Genomic DNA, 16,430 nt, shown 5'->3' with positions numbered 1-16,430 from the left:
AGAGGGCGCGCGCCATACGATGGCGTGAAGCGGCGAGTGTTGACAGGTCCCGGATGTATGCGGTGGCGCTGCGGTAGCGTGGGCTGTAAGCTCGGCATTCCCGGCACGGCGGCAGCGTGTTGCTTTTGCTTTGTTTGCGTCGCTGTGCTGTGCTGCTGTGCTCTCTGACGTCGCTTGCCGAAAGAAGCAACCCACGTTTTCTTCGCTGTAAAAGGGGTACGACAGATGCAATGCCTGGCCGCAGGCGTCAACGTCATTGCTTCGCTCCCGGGTGCAAGACAGGATACCAATGGACGAAAGGCTGACATTGATAACTGACATTGATAAACTCATCGAGTCGGGTAACCTGTCATTGGCAGAACGCAAGCTACATCGTATTTCTTTTGAACAGAGTGGCTACATCATAGAGAGGGGTGATGACCGGCTCATCCACTACATGGCAGGTTATGTAGCGCGCAAATTTATTGCTCGTAATGACTGTGTAGAATGCAAAAACTTCCTTCTGCAAGGACTAAATGAGATAACCGAAGACGATATGTTCACTGCTATTTGTGACAAAGGAGGGTGGCTTTACCCGTCACGTGTGCTTTTTTTAACAGTAAGAAAGTTGGAGAATGTGTTCACCACTTTCTTCAGCCAGGAAAAGCTGTGTAGCAACAGCATAGTAGATGTCATGCTGTTGGGCAACTCTCAGATTTCATATGGTGTAGGGTGCAGCGAGCACTCCGAAGTGCTTACTGCCAGCATAGTGAAGTTTTATGTCCCGACAAGGCTTCACTTCTATGTAAAATGATTTAATGAGTCACGGGAAGCGCGTAGGAAAAAGAACTTTCATGCAAAGATGAGTAAGTGCTCATAGTTGTTTCTCTAGCCTATGTTCAGTGCATGAATACCAGGAAGTGCTGTATAAACAGAATTTAATGATGTACATTTGAGAACTGGCAACACCTGTATAGCTTCAAATAAAGAATTGTTGTGTTCTCGAAAGTTTTCTCTTTTTTTGCATTCAGCCATGTTTAGAAAGCATGCAGACGCCCATTTTTTTCCACTCCAGCGCTTTGGCTTCTTCTGAGGGCAGATAAATTTGTTAAAGCCGTTAACAGCTCAATGCATCAAGGAAGCTTAATATAAATCTAGGACGGCACGAGAACCTGGAGGCAACTACAAGGTCGCATCGCCAGGCCTTTGCGAACCTTGAGGAATCGTTAGTTACAGGGAATGATAAAAATGGTTTATTCAGAAAGAGAAACATAACGATGTAGCTTAACCGTAATAATTCTCTTCGGTGGTTTCTAACAAATCCTGACCGCACCTTTCGACAAAATTACAGAACATGGTTGAAGCTTTAAAATTGTCACGTTTGCGATAACCAGTTATCACGCACGGAACGATATAAAAATAAACTGAAATAGAATCGTCTCGGTTTGTTCGTGGAACGCCCCAGTAATACATATTACATGTACCGACGCCGCGAGTCCGTGTTGGGCTGCATTCGAAAATCGGCTGTTCCATATGTTGGACGCTTGGCTGTCTCAGCGTTTCCTGCGTTAAGTGGTGGGCGTTCAAAAGCCAGTAAGCCCGGCAATCCCTGTGGGCGGCGGCAATTACTTACGTGAGATGCACTGAGATACAGAGCGACGATTCCAGGCTGCGATGCAACGCGTACCGCGAGTTTCATACAGCCCATGCTCTGCTGGCGCCACGTCGCGCCGTCAATGTGAGAAGGCTTGCATGCGGGCGCTCCCTGAACCCACTACCCCATACTTCTAGTACACTGTACCTCAAGTAACAAGGCATTCCCCCTTTGTGTGATCGTACAGATTCTTTCTTCTAATTTCTTTCTTGCCATTCTTGTAAATCTCCATGGTCTTTTTGTTTCCATTCTTTGCAACTAATTTACTGTTTCTGTTTCTCTCGCTTTCTTTTTGATGACTCCTTATTGTCTATTTACCCTTTAATTTACCCTGTACTTGGTTGATAACTTCCTGAGCGAAGTTTCTGAGCGGCCGGGTTGGTGGCACCACCTGGTGACGCCGACTTTAACCAGAGAGGACACGGAAGGATTATTTTACTTAGCTATACTGGTGTAAAGTGAGAGCAGTGGCACAATCGTTAAAGTACCACCTTTTAAATCGATGGCTTTATTTGGCTCTCCTCCTCCCGCTTTATTGCAGTTATGAGAGAGGAGTCAACTTGGGCCACTAGGTACGTGCTGGCAGCAGTCTTGCCAAGCAGACAACCTGGGCCATAGAGTATGCGCCCGAATAGAAACTTGATGCTGGCGGCTGTCTGGCCTAGTAGACAAGTTGGGCCACTGGGAATGGCGATGTTGATACGTGCACATTCTTGGCCAATTCCCCTTACTGGATGTACCAAGGTGATGCAAGGGTTATGTATAGCCTAAATAAATGCGTTCGCAACAGACATCTCTGCGTCGAGCGCAGCCGCTCGATGGATAGCCATTGTTGCCAAGCTTCAGCCAGAAAACTAGGGTTAGTGTGAGTTGCTATAGGGGGTTTGAACTGGAACGCTGTGATTACAACAAGATATATACTTTGTCGTGATATCATTTCGAATTGTGGTTGACAGTGAGATCGCCACTTCAAGTATCTGCTGATGTGCCCATAAGGTTTCGTTATTCACGAATGGCATGATGAATAAGCAGCAGGTATAAGGCATGAGGAATAAGCAGCAGCAAAAAAAAAGAAAGCTATCGCTGTCATTGAAGATAATCTTCGATGGTTTTTGCCACATCGTTCTTTTTCTTAGGATGAACACCCTACGAATGTTCGCGTAAAACATTAACCTGTCTTACGTACGACCTCCTCAATTGTGATATAACGCGTTGTGCTTGGACACAGCGTCACATGATGCCGCTACCAGCGTTGTTGTTGCAGTTCATGTAAAGTGTCATGGTGCTTAGCGCTAGGCTTTGCCAGTTCATTAAGGTGTAAGCCTTATACACATACGTCTCATTAGGCAGTCGACCTTGAGCGAAAACGCGTCGACGACACGAAAGGTACAAGAAGGCTATGAACCCTCGACCTTTGGTGGGAGTCGAACCCATGACCTTTGGTGCTAATGAAGACGAAGTTAATTAAGGTACGGTTAATTAGGATATAGTTAATTTATGCACTCAACCCACTAACTTGAGTGGGAGTCGAACCCTCGACTTTTGGAATTAGGAGGGCTCACTAACCGAAGTACACTAAGCGAATTAAGGGGGTGACTAAGCGAATTAAGAAGATGAGTAAGCGAATTAAGAGGAATGACTAAGCGAAGTAGACTACGCCGAATTAAGGGGGATGTGTACGTCATGTGTCCGTCGTTAATGCATCGGCACTTCAGCTTTCGCCTTAAAGTCACCTGAGGGATAACATAAGAGACCCTGTGAATTTTGTTTGTGTCTGCCCACCCCTTTGCACTAAGTACCATAGTCAGAATTCAGTGTATGTCTCTGGTAATTCAGTATACCGTTAATATATGTTTACGGATAAGCTAAACTCGCGAATATTGTGTTACAAATGATGCATGTCTAAGTTGAAAGTAAAAGAGCAGTACGTCATACCAGAGTAGTGAGGTAGAATAAGGTTAAAACACATTGCTGAAGGTATGGATGTTGAGAGATCAGTTAAAATTACTTATCACTTTGGTGCGGTAGGAAACGAGTGAACAGGTTGTGCATTACTGAACAAGATGTTATGCGCCTTTTATCGAGTACCACCTTCGTTTTCACTATTACCGAATTAGATATGAGCACGCTCCCAACTTTGTCTAACGTATTGACATCGGAATGAGCTGCTACAGTCGTGACCCACGTCCCAATAGTTGTCGCCTCTAAGCGGAGAGAGGCGTGGATAGGTGTTGATACGCCGAGCTAAAGCTAATGGTGCGCGTTCAGAATGGCATGCTTGCCAGACCCTATCTGTTTTGCATAATTCACTGGCGGAGCGTACTTACTCGTCATCGCGGTCAAAGCCTTATCCGATAGGAGAACCAGCAAAGCCCGCTTCCGCTTTCTTTTCATCCAAAACTGCAACCGCTACGCGAAACGTTCAGTGTGCCCAAATGTGGGGCACGCCTGGGAACTGCTTACTCGAAATGTTTGCATATCAAGCGATTGTTGGTGACGAACTGATTGTGGCTTCGCGGTGGCCTAACGTTTCGAATATCAAGTAAAGGTCGCTCAGCTTTGTCTATGGTTTTCTTGTATACGCTAATGCAAGCACACGAAACACCAAAGAGTAAAAGCTGCGGATCAGGACCCGCGTGTATACTTTTTTGTACTTTATACTACGTCGCCGAAACAGTAGCTACAAGGGCAAAAAAAAAAAAAACAACTATATATCCGAGGTAATGAGATCAGCCAGCCTCGTCTTCTCCCTAATATTCGTCAAACAGATGCGCACCGTTCTCTAACGAGTTTAGCGGCGACGTGGCCAGAATGACAAGGTATTCCCGATAGGCCTATAGCCTGCGCCGTCGAAAGGTCACGTGTTGCTCCGCTCTCGAAGGTTTGACTAGACTTGGTCTGGTCTGGCTCGTTCGCGATTGAGTGGGCGACCCTGGTGGCCTCGGCGCGAAGCTGTACAGCCGGATGAACTTGCTTTCTACTCGGCAGTGTATATGCGCAGTGCGCTAAAGTCCCCAGGCTCACGCTTTGTCTCGTGTGTGTGCGCGCCAGGTCAACTCAGAAGCTTTGGTCGTGTTGTGCATGTTATATGACAAAGTCTGCTGCTGAGGTCGTGAGTTAGCTTTCCTGCCGTAGCAGTCGCATTGTGATAGGGACGGGAAAATGGTGTTATGCAAAGATAAATTACGTAAAAGAACATAACATTTTATGCCTTGTCTGTCGCACCTTACTGCGTTACTGCTACCATAATCGGACTCCAATGATAATAATTAAGTTAGATTATCACTACCATGCCCGGTTTTTCTCGTAATACAGCTTTAAATATGTTTTCTACGACTTTTGTACCATTTTCGAGGCGCTCTCACACGACCGCCCAAGTTTCGCAGGTTTCCGAATTAAAATAAAGTGACTTGTACATGTATCAAATATACATTTAGGTATCTGTAACGGTGGACAGAAGGGCGGTGTCTGAAAGGTGAGGAAGACGAAGATTAAAGCTAGTGTTCGGGCTACCATATTATTAATATTACGAATATGATATTAGGCATTACGATCATCTATCAAAATAAAAAAACAATCGTGCTCTGTTCGCATTTCTTCGCGCTAGGAAGGTGCTACCAACGCCGTTAACTTTAAGGCCAATTAATATACACGTACGCGTGCCGGCGCACGAAAGCCCGCGCCCACTTGCCTCACGCATGCTCAGATGGTGCAGGACAGATCGTACGCGCCGAATCGGGGTTTGATCACAGATATCTAATGTTTACGCACGCTAAGACATAGCATTGTCCAACATGGCGGCACACATGGCTCCCTCTTCAGCGTGAATTCTCGTGATGGCTACGTTCGCACTCGCGTTGATGGCCAGTAACTGTTGAAACGAGCTTTCACTTTCTCTAAACTCACCTGAAACGTTAGTTATGACCGCGTAGCTCGTCCAATTTCTGAGATAGTTCTGCGATTCCGGCGCCCGTAGGCCTAACGGGACACGTCCGCATTATCTTGGCTTTAGTATGTTGGCACGAGGCACCAGATGAAACAATGTCTACCAACGCGAAAATGTGAGCCAAGTGGCGCGCGCTGGCGCGCGTCTTATAGGTTCAAACCACCATTACTCCCGAGGCGCGGCAAACGCAAGGTGCGTGGGCGCGTAGTTACTACGTACACGTAGTAACTACGTGTACGTGTAGTTTGGCCTTTAGACTCCATCGTTTTGATCCCGTAAGAAATTAGCGCCTCTCTAGAAGAGATTGCCAAAGGTTTAGAAAATCGATTTGCAGCCCAGCTTGCGGTTATTCACTATGCATTAGACTCTTCGGATGGCTTCACGTCAATTTCATTATCTGAGCTCAGTCAGAGTGCAGCATGTTTGCCGAATACAGCCTCTGTCCCTGACGGAATCACAAATGCAATATTGAAACTAGTGTTACAGGAATCACCTAACGTTCTCTTAGACCTGGTAAATTATTCGATTAAGAATACTTGGATTGCGTTGCAATGGAAGCTTGCCAAAGTAATAATGATACTTAAGAAACAAGGGGGAGGGTATACATTGGAGAACATTATGTCCATTGCGCTGCCTACAAACATAGTAAAATTAATTGAGAGGCTTATTCACCTCAGTATCATGAAATCTTTCAATGATAATTCAATTCTTAGTCCCTAGTCAGATTGTTTGTAGGTCCTGCTGCTCCATTTGGCATGCCCGCGTCGACTTAGAAAGCCAGATACAACTTGCTCGACGTCATAAGCAATACGCTGCCTTAGTGACGCTCGATATCGCTAAAGCATACGATACTGTGGAACGCACTGTTTTGATGAATCGGCTAATATCTTGTGGTGTTCCTGAATATATAGTATCGTGGATTCAATAATTTTCAAGTGAAAGAGAATTCTATTGCTAAAAAAGCGGCTTTTCCTTTTTTAGGTACAAGCAAACGAGAGGAGTACCGCAAGGTTCAGTCATTTCCCCGGCACTTTCTAATATTCTCATGAGCCCAATTCCCCGTCATGAAGAAGTAACAACTTATGTTTATGCGGATGATATTGCGTTTTTCGCATCTGCAAACGACATCCACACGTTATATCAACGACTGCAAACTTATTTTTGTGGCCTGGAGAGGTGGTTACATGTTAACCAGTTTTTACTCAATGCCAGCAAATGTGCCATTCTCGTTCTTCCGATACATGACCCAGTGCATATCTCACTCTCTTACCACCTTCAAGACATATACCACAGGTAAAGTCTATTAAACACCTTAGAATAATTTATAACACATCTCTCAACTGGCGGCTACACATAGATCATGTGACTGGAAAAGATGCTCGTGCAGTTGGTATTTTGCGTAGGCTGAGCAGTCATCGAATAGGATTGAGAAGAGATACACTTCTAATGATATATCCCATGTACGTACGTTCGCCCTGTATTAGAATTTGGTTACGTGCTCTTCTTTCGAGCTCCAGTCTACACGTCCCGCCCTCTGATCCTCTTCGAAAGAGAGGCATTACGTTCGTGTCTAGGGCTTCCTAAATTTGTTGCAAATTCTGTTCTTTATCTCGAATCCCGTGTGCCTCCTCTTTCGTGCAGGTTCCATCTTCTGACAGTGCAGACGCTCTTGAGAATTTACGAATCACCGCTGCGCCGTTCTCAAGCAATATTCGTTTCCCAGCCTGCGTTGTTGTTTGGTGCAAACTGGCCGCGATCACATACTCCGCAAATTACATTCGTGCAACAATTACTTGACCATTTGGATGTGCACATCTGCGATGTACTTCCGATTCTCGACAGATCTGTTACCACTGATATTCAATTCGATGACATTTTTCCTAAGAATGCAAAATTACTTCCACATTGTATTCTAGATGGCCTATTACAAGATCATCTGCAGACCCTTCAAACAAACATCGTTATTGCGACAGATGTTTCGCAATGTGAAGAAAAGTCAGCTGTAGGTATATTTTCCCCAATTCTTGATTGGACATTTTCTCTTCGGTTGCCAGATTGCATACCCATCTTTTTAGCCGAATTCATGGCAGTGGTTCTGGCTCTATGCAAATTAGGTCCGTCTAGTACGTCAGCCGTGATAGCCACTAATTCATTATCATTGTGCTCATCAATCACTGCTTCTCGTGACTCTCGCGTAATGAGGACGTTTACTTGAGAAGTGTGCGTTTAATTTGGATGCCTGGCCATAAAGGACTAATTATAAATGAAATTGCAGATTCTCTAGATCGCAAAGCAGCTCGACTTTTCCGTATTGTCCTTTGACTGCTCATGTCACTGCTGCTGCATTTCGCAAGAATGTCATTATGCAGGCGGTGTCAAGCTCTGCTCTAACTCTATGAATTATAGACATCTTCTATACCCTTGACACAAATTTTTGCCAAACACACAAAAAAATTGAAGTGTCCATCGATCACGAGGCTCCGCTGCCGTATACCTACGTTAAACGTTTACTCACACAGGTCTGGTCTGGTGCCCTCACCATAATATTATGCTCATTCTGTGGCGTAGCGGAGACAATAGACCATTTATCATCTTGTAGGCGTTTTTCTCTCTTAAGAAAAAAAAGACTACTAGAAATCCCGCTTCGGAATATTGGCCTACAGATTTATCGGAGCCTGTGATCCTATCTTTTGGAGCCTCTATTATTGGGTTCAGCCACAGAAATGCTTGCTTGGCAATCCAAATTTATCTGATTGAATCTAATCGATTATCACGCTAGACTGATAGTCCCCCTCCAAACTATAGTTTTCTTTTATTATTTTATTTATTTTTACCTATTATTAGTTTATTTTCCCCCTCACAAAATCTTACTTTCTAAGCTTCGGCGTTCAAATCGTTAATTCCTTCGTTTATATACACCGAATATAACCACCCGATTCATGGCCAATCCCCCACTGTGCCTATGTGCCACAACCACACAGGTAAACAACAGCAACAACAACCATGCTTGTCTCCGTCCGCAACCTCCTGCTCGCGTCACACAAGCCGACAGGATAAAGACCTCATCAGCCGCGCATCACCATGGAAGTATTCCTCGCCACCCTGTGAAACCTCAGCGCACAGATCCACCACCGAAACTGACCAGCATCATCCCCGCAAGCCTTGGCCGCGCCCGTGGAAGACTTCGTGCTCCACGCAACCGCTGCATCGCGGTCGGAACGGGAGATGGTCGCCAACTTCTGTGAATACGTGACCGGTGAGGCATTTCGTTTCTACCTCACCCACGTATTTGATTATAATAAATCATGGAAAGAAATCAAAGATGAAATGGTCAGTCGCTTCAAAGTATATGATGCATCATTCACCAACTGCAAGAATTTAAATGCAGTTACGCACGGTCGCAACATTGCACTAATGAGCGGGCTCATATGAGAAGATCGTCGGCGAGTTTTTCTTGTCGTGATTCCCCGCGAAGAGGACGCGCAATCGCACGCCTAGCATGAATTTGACATTCTCAATAAGAAAAAAGCCACTGCACACTAAACGATGTGCACGTCTATGCGTTTCTTCGAAACCCAATATTCAACCGGCTGTGACCTCCACACATCAGTCAACAATATGCGCGTCTTCAGCACGCTGCAGCACTGATGTCGTCGTTGCAGCTTCTGACGTCGTTGTTCTGATGTCGGTGTTGCAGCTCCTAGAATGCGCGGGCCACTACGCACTTTCAAGTCACACGACTCTTCTGTGAACATTACGCCGCAGTGCATGTTTTACACAATTGATCACGACGTCACGACATCGCAGACAGGCGACCTTTCTTTGGAAGAACATGGTCAAGCCACATCCGCTGGACACTACCCAGCGACCAATCACCAAGAATTGCAAACTGCATGAACACAAACTTTCGTAACAGCAACAAAAATCGAGGGAATAACGCAACAATCAGTTCTTCTGATGAAACGAAGCCAACTTGCTTTCTGCCGCGGTCCAGCTGCGGACCGTTAACTGGGCTTTGGAGGTCGCCGAAAGTCAAGGGTTTACGGCCACCTCACGCCGCCTAGCAGAAGAAACCCAGTAATTCAAATAACTCTGCATCTCAGGAAAATAAAGCTTTCCCTCCTCCTCCTTCTGCCAAGACGGAATCAGAATACCAGAGCCAGCAATAACGCACGTGCTTTTCAAGGCGAAGACAATTTTGAGCCACATACATCTGAAGGTCAAGCTGCTTCGCGATTCACAAGTTTTCTCCTGCGCACTCATCATCATCATCATCATCAGCCTATATTTATTTATGTCCACTGCAGGATGAAGGCGATCTCCAATTACTCCTGTCTTGCACTAGCTGATTCCAAATTGCGCCTGCAAATTTCCTAACCTGATCACCAAACCTATAGTTTTCTGCCGTCCTCGACTGCGCTTCCCTTCTCTTGGTACCCATTCTGTAACTCTAGTGGTCCATCGGTTATCCATCCTACGCATTACATGGCCTGCCCAGCTCCATTTATTTCTCTTAATGTCAACTAGAATATCAGCTATCCCCGTCTGTTCTCTGATCCACACCGCTCTCTTCCTGTCTCTTAACGTTAGTCCTAAGATTTTTCGTTCCATCGCTCTTTGTGCGGTCCTTAACTTGTTCTCGAGCTTCTTTGTTAACCTCCAAGTTTCTGCCCCATAAGTTAGCACCGGTAGAATGCAATGATCTTCGGCGCACTAATCCTCAACAATCGAATGCCGCTGCAGAAGTGTCGCACGCGCCAAGCAGCATCGCACGCTGTCAAATTACAGAAGCGTCCATTATGAATGACGTCGCAGCAGCTTCAGAAGTGTCTTCTCAGAAGCCTGGTAAACTACCCTCGCCACCAGACAAGCCTCACAAAAAGGAGCAGTGTACCAGCTACCAATTTATCCCCACTTAAATTTGCGAAAGAAATCAAAGGCGCCGTCATGCGTCAGTTAGCGCTCTTTTACAGGAGGCGAACCTGGAAACTCTAGAGGTAAGGCGATATCGACAGAGGCTCAAAATGTTATACTTAATTCATCGGGAGCATGTAAAACTACATAAAAATTGTATATAAAACCTTGTACACGGCGCCCAACGCGTTAAACAGATTCATTCAAGTTAGACGAGCATCCGCACCATAACAATTTATTTAAGCAGTAGTTCTTCCCCCCGAACCATGCATGATTGAAACGCCCTCCCTGAAAAATTTCCGCAAAGGTCAACTTTATCATCTTTTGTGCACGCTCTTGTCAACCTATGATCCGAAATCGTTTCCCAAGATCTCTGTTGCATTCCATATAGTATGTGACATAGATCATGTCACGTTAAGGGCACTCTTATTTTTGTTTGTATAAGCCACTGTGTAAACATGTGCTGTATTGCAGAATGTCTTGACATCTTCCTTTCCTTTTTCCATTGTTGTTTCTCTCTTTTCTTTTCTGCAATGTAATGAGATGACGCTTTGCTTGTTTCCACCTTTGAGGTGCATTACGATGACGCTTATGCCTAACGCGTTGTTTTTCTTTTCTGCTTACTGTTGTTATTAGTTCTCTATTGTCATTATTTGTTTTTGTGATTTTTGTATTTCCCAGTCAATAACTTTTCTTGCGCTATCCAATGTATTTTTTGAATAACATTCTTTTTTTGTGTTTAGCGTGTTGTTAAACCTTTTATGTACTATCGGCATCAAATGAAACGCGAACAGAGGAGCGCGTGGCCGAAGCATAACTGAAGGTACAGTGCGCCCCGTCCTGTCCTCACCATTGACAGGCGCGCACAACCGGTTTGACCGAACTGCAAAGTGATGCTGCCTCTTTTCGTTTCTGTTCTGGTTCTCTTTTGCTTCAAAGCGAGAAAATAAAAATCGAAAAATATGTACAGGTACTAAAATATCGCAGCATAGGGCGAGTATTATCGCACAGTGCGGTGGAACCGTAAGTGCTATCGGTTTCAAGTGAAACGCGAACAGCGGTGCGCGTGGTACGGTTCGCGCCATCATCATAACTGCGCCAGTATCTTTTCTTGCTTTGAACTAAAAGAGAACCAGAACAGAAATGAAAAGCCTCGCATGGCGGTCAAACCGGATGTACGCGCCTGTCAATGGTGATGACTGGACGGTGCGCACTATACCTTCAGTTATGCTTCGGCCACGCGATCCGCTGCTCGCGTTTCATTTGACGTCGATAATACATCCCACTCCTGCCTAGGGCCTGTAAAACAGGCTGGTAATGCGAAATAAATAAATAAATAAATAAATAAATAAATAAATAAATAAATAAATAAATAAATAAATAAATAAATAAATAAATAAATAAATAAATAAATAAATAAATTTCGATAGAAACGCTACCTCAATAAATGTCGCAACGTCACCAACATCAACAACTCCAAGATCAACTGCAACAACCACAACGACTTCGAAACGGAAGACGACGGAGAGCGTCGCCGAAAGCATAGTTGCAACCAGGAAAACGTCAGAGCGCAAGGCGAAAATACCCAATTAGAACACAACAAATACGGCGTTTTGCAAGAAAGAAACGTCGCCGAACACACCTTCAGCACCACCTATCAGGACTGCTCCCACCCCAAGGATTCCTGCGACAACGCTGTGCACAAGGACGACACGGGCACTTTCCCGGCATACCGGACCAACAGAGACGTCGCTTCAAATGACTCAGTCCAGCTGACGTTCGAACAGGAGACACCGCGTGTCTACAAGTCGGCCGACACCTCAGTTCCCACGGCTGCCATGTGTCCGAACCTTCTTTCATCGGGGCATGTATATATATGTCGTGCGGAGTGCAACAGCAAGCCTCGGCGACCAGAGCTCTTCTTGGGCCGTATTCTGAAACGTTCCACTTCGGCGAAATTTATTTTTTCGCTTTCAGGCGCGCGATGATTGGCTGTTTTAACAAAATTGGATGAGCTGATTGGATGGCTGAGCCCGACGTCATTCTATTTTGCTCAACCAGCCAATCAGCGCGCGCCTGAAAGCAAAAAAAAGAAATTTCGCCGAAGTGGAACGTTTCAGAATACGGCCCCTGGACGTACGTCACCGGACTGCCGCACATTTCTCGGAAGTAGTGATGACTTTAAAACCAGAACATTGTAGTATTCACAATCTCCTTGCTCCCTCTCACGTTGCTTTTTGCTCGCGCTCACTTGGGGAGAGGGGGAATGTGTAACGGTGCACAGAAGGACGGTGTGTGACAGGAGAGGAACACGCAGATTAAAGCTAGCGTTCGGGCGACCATGCTTGTCTCCGTCCGCAACCTCCTGCTCGCGCCATATATATATATATATATATATATATATATATACGTGTGTGTGTGTGTGTGTGTGTGTGTGTGTGTGTGTGTGTGTGTGTGTGTGTGTGTGTGTAATACGCTCTTGCAATATTAGGATGCAAGAGCAATCTTGTGAATTTGGCCCACACACGCACATATATGAAGCAAGTCGTGTTCTACAACACCAAAAACAACGAACACCATTTTTAGGCATCAACGGACCACATATTTAGTGAACTTTTTTTTTTCTTTTTTTTTCTTTTTTATTGGGGATGCGAAACGTGACACCGCGCGGCTCGGCTCACATAGTACGCAGCTGTAGGTGCCTCGGTGCTCCACGACGTTTTGTAGACGACTTCCGAAAAATGCAAATATTGCATAGAGCGTCTAAAGAAGCCTTAATGTGCGTAATGAATGTTATAAAGTACGAAAACTATACTCTGCTTCATAAATACGGTGTAATGCTGTGCAAGCGAGAGCGACTTCGTGCCCTGCCCATACCCGCGAACAGAAAGTATAGCATGTCAAATATCAGGCGGTAAGAAAGCAAGAGCATTAATTTCCCTGAGTTTTTAATGTCATACGTTAGAATAGTGAAACACTAACGTGGTATAGCGCATATTTATGCCTCATAATATTGTTTCGCTTTTTCTGTTACCTGTGTTCTTTGCACCAGAATTTCAATACAGATGCCATCCGCCTCGGGGCTGTCTAGACAAACGTTGCTGTTGCCATGGCGGAGGTTGGCGCCTGCAGCATTAGCGTTACGCGGAAAATAGTTCGTGCGCTCAATGTCGTTCAGATAGGAATAAATTGTAAGAGTCGTTAAACGAAACCATTAGTGGCTAGAAGTAAGTGTGACGTAACCAACCCCTGCCTTCTTGCGATTCCAAGAATGTGTAACGTCGTTTTATTGTCTGCACCTCAAAGGAAGCTTTCACGCCCTGCTTCTTTTGTCAGCCCTACTTTTCTGACACCCACCCTTTATATAAAGCGGTTTCTTTCCAGATTCAGAACTATTCCTTCATATTTAAATGGACATCACAGAATCCAAGTTGGTCTAAATTAATCCAATGTCCTGTGCTACGACACCCATCATGATCCTGTGTGTAGCTTTGATACAGAAATCCTTGTCAATCAATCAAACGTCGTGGCGTTGAACAATCTGTCATGACTCCTTCCTAAACAATCACGAGAAGGAACCGCTGTACCCTATAAACTGCCACGTGTCTTGAAAGTAGACATGTACTTACATGTACTTACTGTACTATATACTATATTATATTATGGGACGATTAATGATAAACGGAGGAAATCAGTGTCAGGACGAATTATTTGGAAAGGTCTCCAAGGCGTACTTGCATTAGCAAATTCCTAAAACAGATTTCTGCAAAAAGGCTGAGAGGCTACCTAGAAGACTTATTGTATATTAACTGCTGCAGAATGCGAAGTTTGGCTGCTCAAGTTTCCGCTATCCTAAAATCGTAGCTAGAAACAAAACTCCATACAAGAGAAAGATAGACAGAAATAATCAAATTTTTTCACAATTGCTTAGGAGAAAAGAAAACCTGATTTTATAATACAATCGTAAGACAACGTTGCAAATTTATACACGCATAAAATTCACGCATAATAGAGCCATTGCATGACCTGTTACTAGCACGAGCCTCTAATCATGCTGAATTGTTGAGTTCACAGCTAAGTGTTTCTCTTTCTCACACTTGCATCTTAGGCAACTTAAGTTTGGCGTCGCCCAAACACAAAGCGCAAGTAATTTTCGTCGCATCACGCTTGTTGACACCTTTCAGTTCGAATCCCTCTCGAGTGAAGGAGTCAAAGTGAAGAGCAATATCCCGCTTGCTGTCAGGGTTTAGAGAGTGTGCCCATCAAGCGACAGTGGACGGTCCTGTTATGGGTGAGCGAGCGGTCAGTCACGCTTACATAACGGTACTCAAGCCACGTCGCACTTTTCGGCCGTTTGCGTAACATACACTGCTTCGCGGCATGTTTCCGCTGTTTTCTCGTCGGGACGTCCATCTCGGGCACTATTTGATTGTTCCCGCCTGCAAGTGTAAACGCCAGCTTGGAATCATCATCCGACGAGGTTGCTTTTAAAGGGCACTAAAGAAAAACACAATTAGTTTAGATTGACAAATTATTTCAAAAATCTTTTTGCTAATTTTCGTGGTATGAGGTTGATTACTACAAGATAAAAGAAAGTCTGCCTTTTTTTTTTTAATTCATGCTGGAACTCGGCGCCGGTACGTCGGTGCAATGTCAGAAATTAAAATTGCTTCTTCTCCTTATTTGAGCCACGTGGCGCCGTAAAGTCCTCGAAACTTGCTACCTTTGACCCTAAATTGGCTCCTTTAGAATACAATGTCGTACATCTTTACTGATAAAAAAATTATATACCCACGTAGACGCCATAAAAATCTATGACATCACAGCGAGCGTGGTGCGAGAATCTCGAGGCAGCGTCACCTGTATTTCGGTCTTGCATATTTTCTGGTTTACTATCGCGGTAAGAGTGTTTTATTGCGTTAGCATTCTTAGGGTACTCCACTCACTTTTCGGAGGTCTGTGTGTGCATCTACGTACATTTGTATCTAACCAGTTTCCCGCCTACCTGGGTAAGTTTAGTCCATGGTCGAATGGGAAGCTGTGCGCAGGGAACGGCGTTTGAAACCAACCGTCGGACCAACTTGGGTGGCTGAGTATGTGGCACTCTTCAGCGAACCTCTTTCACGCCGACATGGGTCGCTGTAGACGCAGAACTGGGTCGGTTCAGTGAAACTCTTTGACGCCCACTTGCAACACTGGTCACGTGCCACTCGGTCTGCGCTGGTCTTGATTGAGCCTCTTTTGTGCCTACTTGGCTGACTGCGCATGTGCCGGAAGGTGTGTGCCGCTCTTCAACGGACGTCTTTGACGGCAACTTGACAAACTAGTTACTTTTGTGCTTTAATGCATAAAACGACGTTCCGTTAAAACCTGGAACGCCTGTGCATTTCTCCGCAAAGTTCGGAAATGAATATCTCGATATTGGTGTCGTCCTGAGAATTTCTTTCAAATGGTTCCGCCTTGCGAACTCCGCCGCTGCAATTTTTAAATTGCAATATGGGCCATAAGGTAATTAGCTTAAAAAGGAATTAGTAATTTTTTGTTAATTAGTTGATTAGGCATTTCAATTTTTCCGCATGTAATGTACGCCTCTTCGAGTAGACAGGCTCACGAACTAAAATTGTGCTATCTGCCACAGGTAACCTTTTAACATTTTTGACAGTGTTTGCTGGAACACTGTATAGCTATATCAATCAATATTGGGTATTCTCTGGCGATAGAAATCTTTGCAGCGGTTGAAGCACAACGTGGCACACCTAAATATCGAGGAGTCCATGTTCTTGTTGCCCTTCTTACAGACAAGTCGGGCAATCTGTATCCTAACAATCCCGAAGATGCTGCTCTGTGTAGTTCTATAGCATGGATCTTACTGATGCTCGCCCACGTCTACCTGCGAGGAAATTAGAGCATTTGTGGAATGGAGCATAGCTTCTCCTT

General features: G+C 44.9%; 1 protein-coding gene and 1 long non-coding RNA gene across 2 annotated transcripts in view; one reads left to right on the top strand and one right to left on the bottom strand.

The window, feature by feature from the left end:
• Nucleotides 1-16,430, top strand: part of LOC125940274 (uncharacterized) — a 108,610-nt gene that overhangs the window by 59,411 nt on the left and 32,769 nt on the right. The gene's annotated exons all lie outside the window — the stretch shown is intronic.
• LOC119464392 (thyrostimulin beta-5 subunit-like) overlaps nucleotides 1-16,430 on the bottom strand; it is a 52,265-nt gene that overhangs the window by 22,291 nt on the left and 13,544 nt on the right. The gene's annotated exons all lie outside the window — the stretch shown is intronic.

This window comes from Dermacentor silvarum, chromosome 9, assembly GCF_013339745.2.
Source record: "Dermacentor silvarum isolate Dsil-2018 chromosome 9, BIME_Dsil_1.4, whole genome shotgun sequence".
Classification (NCBI taxonomy): Eukaryota; Metazoa; Arthropoda; class Arachnida; order Ixodida; family Ixodidae; genus Dermacentor; species Dermacentor silvarum.
Note: the sequence above shows the minus strand (reverse complement) of the source record. Positions and strands in the feature narration are given on the sequence as shown.